Here is a 13,419-nt window from a genome sequence, read left to right as displayed (position 1 = left end):
ATGTGTCTTTTTCACAAGACAAGCACATAGCCATGATTTTAAGACTCCAGGGACAAAGACTCCTCTGCTTTCTTTGGCACATCTTGCCATCAATTAACCTCACTCACTGCTAAAAGCGTGTTTCTTGCTTGCAGTTTGAATTTGTCCAGCTTTTATTTCCAAATGCTTTCCTTTGTTATCCAAAAATAGTTCTATCCCATCTGGGTACATGTATGCACAGCTTAAAAATAACCCTAACAAAAACATATTAGAATTCATTCATACAGAAAAAAGTACCAAAAAAATGAAAGTTAAGGCATCTGGGCTTAACCTCAGTGCCATGTAAACAGTATATTTATGCATCAGTAAATGATCAGTGTTGGGGAAGTAGCATCTCAAGACTCACAAACAAAATAGACTCTAGTCCTGTCCCTAATATTAAAAACTTCTGAGTAGATAATACAGTGGTGCCTCGCAAGACGAAATTAATCCGTTCCGCGAGTCTCTTCGTCTTGCGGTTTTTTCGTCTTGCGAAGCACGGCTATTAGCGGCTTAGCGGCTATTAACGGCTTAGCGGCTATTAACGGCTTAGCAGCTTTAAGAAAAAGGAAACAAACTCGCAAGAACTCGCAAGACGTTTTGTCTTGCGAAGCAAGCCCATAGGGAAATTCGTCTTGCGAAGCACCTCAAAAAACGGAAAACTCTTTCGTCTAGCGAGTTTTTCGTCTTGCAAGGCATTCGTCTTGCGGGGCACCACTGTACAAGCAAAATCAACAAGATTACTGGCTACCTTCAGCCGCAATAGTGATGTTGTTTTGCTATGTTAAATCTTTAGTTCTCCCAGAAGACATGGAAATGGTGTAAACAGGAACGGTTTGGATTCTTAGATCATGGACTGCAGTTTCTTGAAGATGGACTTCTGGCAAGCGATGGGCTGCACCTCACAACGGTTGGGAGGAATGTTTTTGCCAAAAATCTCAGAAACCTCATCAGGAGGGCTTTAAACTGACTAATGTGGGGGAGGGAGACAGTGCTCCTGAAGGTAGGAGTCTATCAATTGATGAAGATGATCATCCAAATGTCATAGACCAAATGGAGCAAACAGCACGCAGACCTAGTGGTGGGAGGAAAAAATCCTTAAATAAGAGACACGGGGGAATGATTAATGGACTTCAATGTCTGTACACTAATGCACAAAGCATGGGAAATAAACAAGATGAGCTTGAGCTCTTGGTACAGCAAACTAAATATGACATAATAGGCATCACTGAAACCTGGTGGGATAAGTCCCACGATTGGAATGTAATAATGGAGGGATACAATCTATTTCAGAGAAACAGACCAGACAAGAAAGGAGGAGGAGTGGCGTTATATGTCAGGGATTTGTATACCTGTGAAGAGATCCAAGATTTAGAACCTCAAAGCCAAAGTGAGAGCATTTGGGTCAAAATTAAGGGAGAGAAGAATAACAGTGACCTCATTGTGGGAGTTTACTATAGATCCCCAAGCCAAACGGAGGACATAGATGATGCCTTCCTGGAACAGATGGCCAAGCATGCAAAAGGAAGGGAGATAGTAGTAATGGGGGACTTCAATTACCCGGATATTTGTTGGATGTCAAACTCAGCCAAGAGCATAAGGTCAAACAGATTCCTCACTGGCCTTGCAGACAACTTCATTGTCCAGAAAGTGGGAGAAGCAACAAGAGGAACAGCCATTTTAGATCTGGTCCTAACCAATGTTGATGACCTGGTTAGTGGGGTAGAAGTGGAAGGATCATTAGGCGCGAGTGATCATGCTCTTCTGAAGTTTACTATACAGCGGAAAGGAGCAGCCAAGCATACTAGGACTCAATTTCTTGACTTTAAGAAAGCCGACTTGATAAAACTTAGGGAAGTGCTGGGTGAGATCCCATGGACAGTAATACTAAAAGGAAAGGGAGTTCATGATGGCTGGGAGTTTGTTAAGAGGGAGATGGTAAAAGCACAACTTCAGGCAATACCAATGAGAAGGAAACATGGAAGGTGCCTAAAGAAGCCAGGGTGGCTATCTAAAGAACTTTTAACTGAGTTAAGATTAAAAAAGGATGTGTACAAAAAATGGAAAAGGGGGGAACCACCAAAGAGGAATTCAAACAAATAGCCAGCACGTGTAGACACAAAGTCAGAAAAGCTAACGCACAGAATGAACTCAGGCTTCCTAGAGAGGTTAAAAGCAACAAAAAATGCTTTTATGGGTATGTTCGTAGCAAAAGGAAGAACAGAGAAACAGTGGGGTCACTCAGAGGAGAAGATGGTGAAATGCAAACAGGGGACACAGAAAGGGCTGAACTCAATGCCTTCTTTGCCTCAGTCTTCTCTGATAAAGAAAACAATGCCCGACCTGAAGAATTTGGAGCAAAAGATTCAGCAGAGGAAACACAGCCCAGAATAACTAAGGAGATAGTACAAGAATACTTGGCTAGTTTAGATGTATTCAAGTCTCCAGGGCCAGATGAACTGCATCCAAGAGTATTAAAAGAACTGGCAGATGTGATCTCAGAACCACTGGCAGTCATCTTTGAGAATTCCTGGAGAACAGGCGAAGTCCCGGCAGACTGGAGGAGGGCAAATGTTGTCCCTATTTTCAAAAAGGGGAAAAGAGAGGACCCAAATAATTACCGCCCAGTCAGTCTGACATCAATACCAGGGAAGATTCTGGAGCAGATCATTAAGCAAACAGTCTGTGAGCACCTAGAAAGGAATGCTGTGATCACCAATAGTCAGCATGGATTTCTGAAAAATAAGTCATGTCAGACTAACCTGATCTCGTTTTTTGACAGAATTACAACCTTGGTAGATGAAGGGAACGCAGTGGATGTAGCCTACCTTGATTTCAGCAAGGCATTTGACAAGATGCCCCATGATATTTTTGTAAAGAAGCTGGTAAAATGCGGTCTTGACAATGCTACCACTCAGTGGATTTGTAACTGGCTGACTGACCGAACCCAAAGGGTGCTCATCAATGGTTCCTCTTCATCCTGGAGAAGAGTAACTAGTGGGGTGCCACAGGGTTCTGTCTTGGGCCCGGTCTTATTCAACATCTTTATCAACGACTTGGATGATGGACTCAAGGGCATCCTGATCAAATTTGCAGATGACACCAAACTGGGAGGGGTGGCTAACACCCCAGAGGACAGGATCACACTTCAAAACGACCTTGACAGATTAGAGAACTGGGCCAAAAGAAACAAGATGAATTTTAACAGGGAGAAATGTAAAGTATTGCACTTGGGCAAAAAAAATGAGAGGCACAAATACAAGATGGGTGACACCTGGCTTGAGAACAGTACATGTGAAAAGGATCTAGGAGTCTTGGTTGACCACAAACTTGACATGAGCCAACAGTGTGACGCGGCAGCTAAAAAAGCCAATGCAATTCTGGGCTGCATCAATAGGAGTATAGCATCTAGATCAAGGGAAGTAATAGTGCCACTGTATTCTGCTCTGGTCAGACCTCACCTGGAGTACTGTGTCCAGTTCTGAGCACCACAGTTCAAGAAGGACACTGACAAACTGGAACGTGTCCAGAGGAGGGCAACCAAAATGGTCAAAGGCCTGGAAACGATGCCTTATGAGGAACGGCTAAGGGAGCTGGGCATGTTTAGCCTGGAGAAGAGGAGGTTAAGGGGTGATATGATAGCCATGTTCAAATATATAAAAGGATGTCACATAGAGGAGGGAGAAAGGTTGTTTTCTGCTGCTCCAGAGAAGCGGACACAGAGCAATGGTTCCAAACTACAAGAAAGAAGATTCCACCTAAACATTAGGAAGAACTTCCTGACAGTAAGAGCTGTTCGACAGTGGAATTTGCTGCCAAGGAGTGTGGTGGAGTCTCCTTCTTTGGAGGTCTTTAAGCAGAGGCTTGACAACCATATGTCAGGAGTGCTCTGATGGTGTTTCCTGCTTGGCAGGGGGTTGGACTCGATGGCCCTTGTGGTCTCTTCCAACTCTATGATTCTATGATTCTATGAAATGATAGTTCATCTAATCAATGCTACATGAATGGTTATAAATTACAGATGTGGGGAGGACGGAACAATAACCCTCCATTTATTGATGAATGGCTTGGGAGGACCTGGGAAATGGAGGGGGGAACATGGCAAAGCTGACAAGAAAGGAAGATAGGAACAAAATGCATTTATAGAAAAACTGAGTGATTTCACATGATGCAGCCCTACCCATTGCTCAGAGAAATTTGTTTGTTTTTTCTTTCCTTTTTATACATGTTTTTGATTACTAAGAAGGCACATTCAAAATGAGGTTTTAAAAGGAGGAATTTGTCTTGTTGATCACTATTTAAAGATATGGAAGATAACTGATTTGCTTATTCCAGTGCTTAATAATGATGATGATGATGATGATGATGATGATGACGACGATGATGACTGGTTTTTACAAATCAGACAAAATGAGCACAAGAAGTTAAGAATGAAGCACAAGCCTCATTATATAGCTGCATACACCATTAAACATTTTCCCCCCATCACTTGAAACAGAAATATTGAGGTACATTGTTTAGCTGTTGCTAGTTTTAAAATCTTTCTTCATTTAATTTAATTTAAATTGTTGTGTACTAGATGGCTCAAGCACAATTTTATGGAAAGGTGATGGGCACCTGTCATGAATGCTTTAGCTGAGATTCCTGCATTGCAGGGGGTTGGACCAGATGACCCTCAGGGTCCCTTCCAACTCCACAATTCTATGATTCTGTAACAATTTAAAATAAATATTTGTATGTAGATTTATTTCAGAAGCAGAGGAACAGGAACAGAAGCAGCAACAGTTAGCAATGCCATCCCTCCTTTGCCGTGCCTCAGCTTAAGAATATCTAACAGAGAATAACTCAGACTGAAAGCTTTGTGTTGCCAAGTTCCTGCCTGCCCGAGGATAATCTTCGTGACATTACAGCGAATGAGCATAATGTGTGTGCTGTGCACATGCCTGACTCAGGGAGAAGAGGGAGCCTCGGCGCAGGAAGCCCAGCTTCACCATTCCCGACAAGCTAGCATCCGTATTTCAGACACCATTATCAGACTACTTAAGGCTGGCAGCCATCGTCACACCAATCCTGCTGCTGTAATTTCGTCACTCAGTTACTTGTTGAAGGATCTGCACAATTCCTCGCTCCAGCTAAAAAGTGCTTTTTTGTGGTTCTAACACACCAAAGATTCCCTAGCAGAAGGACATCCAGAATTTTTAGCGATGTTGTGCAACCAATTCCTCTATCTTTGCCAGTGGTCCTGCAACTTGTTTACAAAGTCAGCCGAGGACAGCAGATCCTGGGGGTTGATGGCAGATTTCGGGACAGATGATGGGAAAGAGGCTACTGTTGACATTAGGGAGCAGAACAACAAGGGTCTGACTTTCTCCTTTGGTCTTCCAGCAAGTACAGCAGCTCCACCTTCCAACCTTCTGCCGTAGACCTTCCCCTCGTCTGCGACACATGCACTTGCTGCCTTGATACCAAATGGCTGCAGCTTCAGGGGCAAATAGCAACCCAGGGAATTGATATCCAGTGTGGAAATGGCATGAGGGGAAAGGTTTAATCCGACTTCCCACTCCATGCCACAGTCCTAAATCTGATTTGAACTCTCATCTGTGGCTACTGTTAGCTATGGCTGCCATATTTCCAAAAGTGAAAATCCGGACACAAATGTTGTTGGGCTATGTTGTTCTGCACTTGCTCTGTAACTTTGTTATTGGTTTGTTTTGTGGGTTTCTTATCATTCATATATACAGGGAGAGAAATTTGTCGTGTTTTTGCAATCCACTCTGGGGCCATTTGATGAAGTGTGGGATAGGTTTTAATGGGTGGGGGTAAAAGATAAAGGGACCCCTGACCATTAGGTCCAGTCGTGGCTGACTCTGGGGTTGCGGCGCTCATCTCCCTTTATTGGCTGAGGGAGCCAGCGTACAGCTTCCAGGTCATGTGGCCAGCATGTCTGGCAAAACAGAGCAGCGCACGAAAACGCTGTTTACCTTCCCGCCAGAGCAGTTCCTATTTATCTACTTGCACTTTGAGGTGCTTTCGAACTGCTAGGTTGGCAGGAGCTGGGACCAAGCAACGGGAGCTCACCCCGTCGCGGGGATTCGAACCTCCAACCTTCTGATCGGCAAGTCCTGGGCTCTGTGGTTTAACCCACAGCGCCACCCGCGTCCCAATGGGTGGTAGAGGATATATGAATTGTAATTTATCCTTCCAGGTGCCCATGTACATGTGTTAAACAGAGTTTTAAAATCCCATCCTTGGCAGCAAAAATTGAAAGCATAGGAATTAGGCTGCAGAGCCTCCTTTTGAGCAAGCTGGCTTTCCCCTTCTTCCCTTGCTTAACAAAGAATCAGGCAACAACTTGTAAAGTAAGTTTAAAAATGAAATTTACTTACTTGACAATCATGCTTTGGTTCACAGCAACAGTAGAAGTAAAAACTACGCAGGCTTACATCATAGTATAACCACTTTCAGGCATGTGCCTGAAGCTGCAGCAAGTGTAGGCATGTCTGCATTCAACACTGGTCAAAGGAAAAGGAAGCACTATATGCTCCTCCCACTCCAGGAGAGGAGGGGAAATGACATCACACAGAGTCCTCTCTACCAATTGTATTTCTATGGTCTGAGTGGGGTTTTCATTTTTAGAAACAAAGGTGCTGGTACTCACCATGAAGTTGCTACAGTAAAAGCCACACTTGGGGGGAAAGGTGCGGGTGCTGTGTACCCTTGAGTACCCCCAGAAAACAGCCCTGGGTCTGAGTATATGCCTTTCAGCATGCTAACTAGCAAGAATATACATTTGTTAGGTTTGGCTGATAATCTTCCACAAAAGAAAAAGTAAATAAAGGATAATCCTAAACATAGGAAACAGAGATCTCGCATCATGCCTAGTGTCACATCTAGTTTGACCCTAAGTGCCGTAAGAATAATTTGCCTTTGTTAAGAATTATAGGGGTTAAGACAGATGTAACAAATACCAAGTGTGGTAGAGGCATTTCTGTAACACTCTCAAAACCTCCCCAAACAATGGCAAGTTCTCTGTCCTAGAGTGAGCTTTTGAGAGGATGTGTGTGGAATCTGTAGGTTGGCATCATACTTGTGGCTGAATTGGGGCAAAGGCAGCAGTCATATTTTGGTATGTCAAGGCTGGATTCAAGCCACTGAATCCTGTTGTGGCTGCTACATCTATCTTCACCCTTAGAACTGTGTGGGAATTCTCTGTCTAATATTTCTACTGCATTATATGTTCATCATCATCTCTAGTCTTGCTGTGCTTGTGGCACAAAGAGTAACCCTCCCGCTGCTCCTTACACAGGACTCTCATAACTGTCTGAGAGCAATTCAGGATGTGGGATCCAAGATGAACCCCAATATGCTCTATTCACAGCTGGCCTACTTTCAGGTGAAGCTGATCGTGGCTCCAAACATACATGAAAACTGACAAGTGATTTAAGCTGAACATAATTACAGGTGAGGAAGTTGGATGAACCTGCTGTTTTCAGATCAGTGCTGCAGTTCCACTTAAGCAAGGCTGCAGCTGCTGCGGAGAAGAAGAACTGGCAAAAAGCAAAATCATTTCCAGCAATCTGCAACAAATCACATAGGGAAGGATCACACAGAAGTCCCACTCTAGCTTTTTGCCATTTATAAATCAAACAGTGTCAAAATCCAATGTCTTCAATAAAACTGGAGGACAGATGTGGCATGGGCTTAATTATTCCAGCAAAAAGTCTCCATTTTCCTCTAAAGAGATTTCACAGCCCTTTGAATTGGAAACCTGGGACTGTGCTGAAACTACTCATCCATTTTCACCAGTTACAAAAGTTTTGCCCAGTTTTTGTTTTGGGAAGAGGGAAGTTGGCACATTTCCACTTTGCCCATGTGGCTTTGTTGACCCTACATCAAAGAAATAACTGTGGCATTTGTTAGCACATAATGTCACCACATTCCCAACATGGATCCTTATGGCCTGTCCAATATCAAATGACATTATCTGTGGAAATCATGACACCCATGGAGACCTCAGAAGTGACATTAACTGCTTTGCCCTGCCAAACCCAGTCTGCCCTCAGCCAGCCCTCACTTGCCTTCCCTTATAACTAGCCCAGGAAGTGGCCCTGGCCGTCACTTTCTTCCTCCTCTTTAGTGCTGCTGCTGTAGAACCTTGTGGGCTTCTCAGGTAGAGCGCAGGCCCTTCAAAAGAGGGCATGTTGTACTGGAAGTGTAAACATGGCATAAATACAGCATAACCCCATTGTTCTCATGAAGATTAAACACCATTAGGTATGGGCAATTCTGTCAGTTTTGATTAATCTTGGTTTCTCATTTTTCCATTCTTAAATTCTGTTTTCACATCAGTTTGTGATTTTTTCCCTTAAGTCTTCATGAAAATTCATCAGCATCTTAGTGCAAATTCCTCCAAATATATACATGCATATCCACTACAGGTGACGCAGGGACACAGGTGGCGCTGTGGGTTAAACCACAGAACCTAGGACTTGCCGATCAGAAGGTCAGTGGTTCGAATCCCTGCGACGGGGTGAGCTCCCGTGGCTCAGTCCCTGCTCCTGCCAACCTAGCAAGGTGCAATTAGTGCTGGCCACATGACCTGGAAGCTGTCTGGACAAATGCTGGCTCCCTCGGCCAATAAAGTGAGATGAGCGCCGCAACCCCAGAGTCGGTCATGACTGGACCTAATGGTCAGGGGTCCCTTTACCTTTTTATCCACTACACAAATCTGAGGTGGAGTCCCTAAGACGGTTGGATAGTGTCTTATATGCCTCCTTCCAGCAACTACTGCAAACAAGCTGGTGCCAAATATATTGCTCTACTTTCCTTTGGACCAGATCAGTGAGGCTGAAGGGGGTCCTGTTGTCTGGGTAGTCCAGGACCCCCATACACACCGCCCTGGGTTTTGCTCTGGAGAGGTCACATCAGTGCTGCTAACGTGGCAAAAACAACATGGAAGGCTCCAGTTATAAGTTACTGGTCTCTGCAGCACATCAGGTGCTTCCTGCTTGGCAGGGGGTTGGACTCGATGGCCCTTGTGGTCTCTTCCAACTCTATGATTCTATGATTCTCAGAGGTTTGACATCACCCCCAGAGACACAACCCATTGTCTCTTGAGACAAACGGATACCAGCAATATACTTTCTTGTATGCAATTTTCCATAATGCATTTGTGTATGCTATTTTCATTAATACATGCATTTTGATGTATACTTCACCCTGGTCAGATTTCCAGATCCCAGTCCTGGGTTGGACTGGGGTCTGTTTTGACAGACAGAAGGGGTTGATCTGACATTTCTGCTACCATTTTGTGAGTGAGCCTCCACTGTTGCGTTTCCTCTCTTTTCAGTCTCGGGAAGCATTGATAGTTCCTAAAGGATGTTTGGTGGGGTATCTGTGTGATGGCATATTCTGCCCTGAATATGTCAGTGCCCAGCTGGGTCAGTCATTCCATGGAACCCCCAGAGCAGCACAGATTCCACCAAACTAACAGACAACACAATCTAAACAGGGTCGCTACTCCCTGACTTTCTTAATCGCAAGCATGGAAAATCAGTTACATGTTGTAGGTCAAGCAATTTTCATCAATCAACTCCCTCAGAAAGACATTAGGGCTCCACTTTACACAGTCAGTGTGCCACAGATTCTAGCTGAAAAAGAAATTGCATTGCTGGACCAGGGGTGGAGGTGTTGTGGCCGGGCGCAAGGGCAGCTTCCTCACGCGCCTCAGCCCAGGAGAGCGGGCAGCAACGCTGCCACCCACTCTCCTCTCCCTGCCCCGGGTCAGGCTTGATCCATGGTTGGAGCTGCAGCTGGTGGCGTCTGGCCATGCGAGGAAGCTGTCTTTGCAGCTCCCTCATGCGCTGGAGCCAGGCTCTGATGAGGGAGCCTGTCATGGAAGCAACTGGTTGCACCCCCTCAAAAAAAATGCGCCTGGGACCACGGCCCCCCCAGGCCCCCTATGCTACACCACTGCATAAAATGAAACATTAATTTAAAGTTGAGCTTTTTAAAGGAAGAATACATCATCAGAACAGTCACTCTTTTGAAAAAGATAACCCTGCCTCTACAAAGAAAACAGCAAGAGAGAGACTGTAAATGTTAATTATAGGGATGAGTTTACAAACAAAACTCCCACTGCCTTATGGGGGGATTATTGTTGGCAAAACTATGCTTTCACTTAAATAATTCAGCAAATATTTACACACATTATTTTGGGGTTAAAGAAAAGGAAGAAGATCTGTTCCTGATTCACAGTCAGAAGACTGTATGGCTATTTCAGCTTTCAATCAATCTCATGGTTTTCTACACTAGTTTTGTGATCATTCATTATCTTAAAATACAGAGGAGGAGCCTTAAAGAGTGTTTTAGAAGACCTCACACAATATGATGGCGAGAAGGCTGACACTTGGACGCCTTTAATAACTGCATAGTAAAGGTTTCTTCTTTTCCCATCATGTTTTGTTTCCAGACCAGTATCCTTTCTCACTCCCTTTCCACAATTAGTGAGAGGCAGAATTAAGAAAGAGGTTCCACACAGCACTTAATCTAGTAATGCCCTTGCCCTTGACCAAGATCCTTCGGTTCTGTTTACTCATTAGTCCCATCCATTCAAGGTCCCTTCAACATTCATCAAATGCTCCCGGCCTGCAGGTTCATCCTCTTTTATTGTTTCCTGTTGAGCTCGGCTGGGGATTTACTGACTATTAGCTTGTTAATTGCTCCTTGAATAGCTTCTCTTAATTTAGGGTTGTCGTATTTTGAAAAGCAAAAAAGAGGACATATTTGCTAACTTCTACAATGTTCTTAACTTTCAACATAAAATCATCATCATCATCATCATCATCTGAGGCAACTCAACGTTAACTCCATCTCCAGAAATTTCTTCCAATATCTCAGCTCCCTTAGATTTCAAGGCCTTAGTTCTGCAGCTTTTTCAAGCGGACATAGCATTTATAAAAAAGAATATCCACTATCATCCTTTAACCATATTCCTCCTAGTAATGCCATGAACATACACTTATGATTATCCCATTTATCCTTTGTGACTCTGCACTGATGCTGTGTTCCATAACTTAACTCTAAAGCTCCCACCCCATGATCACATTCCTCTTAGCCAGTGCTCCCCCCCCCCGAAAATAAGGTGTGGGTGCTCACTGCCTATAAATGGTTGGAAGAGGAACAGCCAAGTGGGGAAAGGGGGAGGCACTCTGCACATGCTCAGGGAAGGAGGCAGCAGGGCTCCAGGTCCTGGCAGAGCCTCGTGCCTCATTCCCCAGCCGGGCTCTGCCAGGGTTCAAGAGCCCTCCTGTTTCAGGCTCCGGGATGCTGGCAGTGCCTTGTTTCCCATGCCCAGGACACGCTTGCCCAGCTTGGGGAAGGAGACATCAGGCTTGGTCAGGATCCTGGTGCCCGCCGCCTCCTTCCATACACAGAGAGATTTTGCCATGAGGACATTTTCCAAAAAGTGTTTCCCACCCAAACCTATATTCCAAGATAGTTAACCCTCCCTGCGACAGGACTGCATTATGCACCTTCCCATCGATCTTATAACCACTGAAAAAGGCACAGACATCTTAATGGAAGACTGTCAACCTTGGATTCAAGAAACATCATGGCCAGCTGCACCTTCTAGCATGGGGTGAAAATCTTTTTCTTAGGGGTAAAGTGTTAGCTGCAGCATACCAGTGGTAAGAGACAGAACAACCCGCCCCCTCTCTCAAACACACGTGCCAACCACATCCATTCACAAATGCAGTGCAACTGATCTGCTGAACTTCTGCTTGGCTTGTAGCTCTTAAAGAACCTTTGAGGCGGGGGTGGGGAGGGGAGGCTGCAGTCTTATACAGGTTTCCTTGGGAATACGCTGACTCCAACGAGACCTGCTTCCCAGCAAACATAGCTGTTGGCTACATGCCACAAATCAGACTGGATGCATGGAGTAGACTGCCTCACAATCTTCCCTGAGGAGAAACAGAGCACACATGTGCTCTCACTGCCTCCGCCAGCTTCCCACCTTCTGCAAGAGCAGCAAGTTAAGTGCCACCAGAAACAGCGGTGCTGACCCCATCAACCAAGGTGAGGGCTGGGCAGTGACAGGGGGCTCTGCTTCCACTCTGTGCTCCTCTCGAGCACTTGGCCTATGCTGCCCTGGGCACACACAGCTGCTCTGCCAGGGCCAAGGAGGAAGCGAGCGAGCAGGCAGAGAGGAGAGGAGAGGAGAGGAGAGGAGAGGAGAGGAGAGGAGAGGAGAGGAGCGGAGCGTGCTCTCAGGCTGCTGGCTGCACTGGCCTCTGCCTTGGCCCTCACTTTTGTTCTTGCACACCCTCCCTTGCTGAGGGGGCAGTGGCGGGACCACATGGGCAGCACGGCTGGGGTGCCACAAACTGAAGCACTGCCACCCTACCACCTCCATTGCCACCCTGCCACCTCCGGCAGGAGATGAGTGCCCCCCGCTGCCACCTCCTGCTTCACCACCTGGGAGCACCACTGCTGCCCTGACCAGCCCTCAGGCCACCACCACCAAAATGGTGGACCACATGGGCTTCACAAACAGAAACCCCAGGATATTTAGGTGATCCCCCCCCCCCGCCCCCAAGATGGCGATTTCACCCTTGGAATCCCAGACGTGTCCAGGAAAAACTGGACTTATGGCAACTCTATCTTAATTGCCCCTCAATATCAGTTCCTGCTCTGGGGGGAAGGGCGGAGGATTTCAATTCTGTATTAATTTTCATTTCACTCTGCATAGCAAATAATGTGGTTTCATTATAGCAAAGCAACATCTTTCAGTGTGGGCTCAAAATTAGGAGGACTGAGGCTCAGTTTGTTTCCTGCCAAAGCAACATAGAGGAGTTTGGGGGCTGCAGAGCACAACCTGAGCCCTGGCACGCAGCTGGAATCCTGCCTTGCCTTAATACAGAGCACAACTGAAAATCCACACCAGACTGGCTAGTCCTTCAACTGCATTCAGTGGTGGCAGTAAGCAACACAAATCAGGTCTGGGAGGAAACAGCAAAAACAATAAAATGCAATGATTTGTCAGTGACATCTGGGATCTCTGAAAAAAGACAAGCCAACAAAGCACTCATTGTGATGGCATAAAATAGGTCTACCAAAATAATTTCTTTCAAAGAAGCACTCAAACCATTCAGATCCTGGCCACCTCTCTCTTTCTATTTCACCTTCTCACTCTTAATTTTACAATCTAAATTTCAGTTGTCCTCATTTCCACTTCAGCTTAGAATTTTTTGAAATAAAAATGGGCATGAATTTTCATGTGCTTTTCTTCTAATATACACATTTTTGCAAGCAACTTCTCCTAATATTTTTGGACATTTTTATCGTCATATTTTTGGATGGTTTTTGAACATTATTTTCACTAATATAAGTGTGGTATGT

At 45.2% G+C, this 13,419-nt stretch overlaps 1 protein-coding gene across 3 annotated transcripts in view; it reads right to left on the bottom strand.

Annotated features, from left to right (window-relative positions):
• Positions 1–13,419, bottom strand: part of SLC24A3 (solute carrier family 24 member 3) — a gene marked incomplete at its 5' end in the record, with an annotated part of 170,946 nt that overhangs the window by 120,857 nt on the left and 36,670 nt on the right. The window lies entirely within an intron of this gene.

This window comes from Podarcis erhardii (genome assembly GCF_964252035.2).
Source record: "Podarcis erhardii genome assembly, chromosome: 8".
NCBI lineage: Eukaryota > Metazoa > Chordata > Lepidosauria > Squamata > Lacertidae > Podarcis > Podarcis erhardii.
The sequence above is the reverse complement of the archived record's forward strand: the minus strand, read 5'-3'. Positions and strand labels throughout refer to the sequence as shown.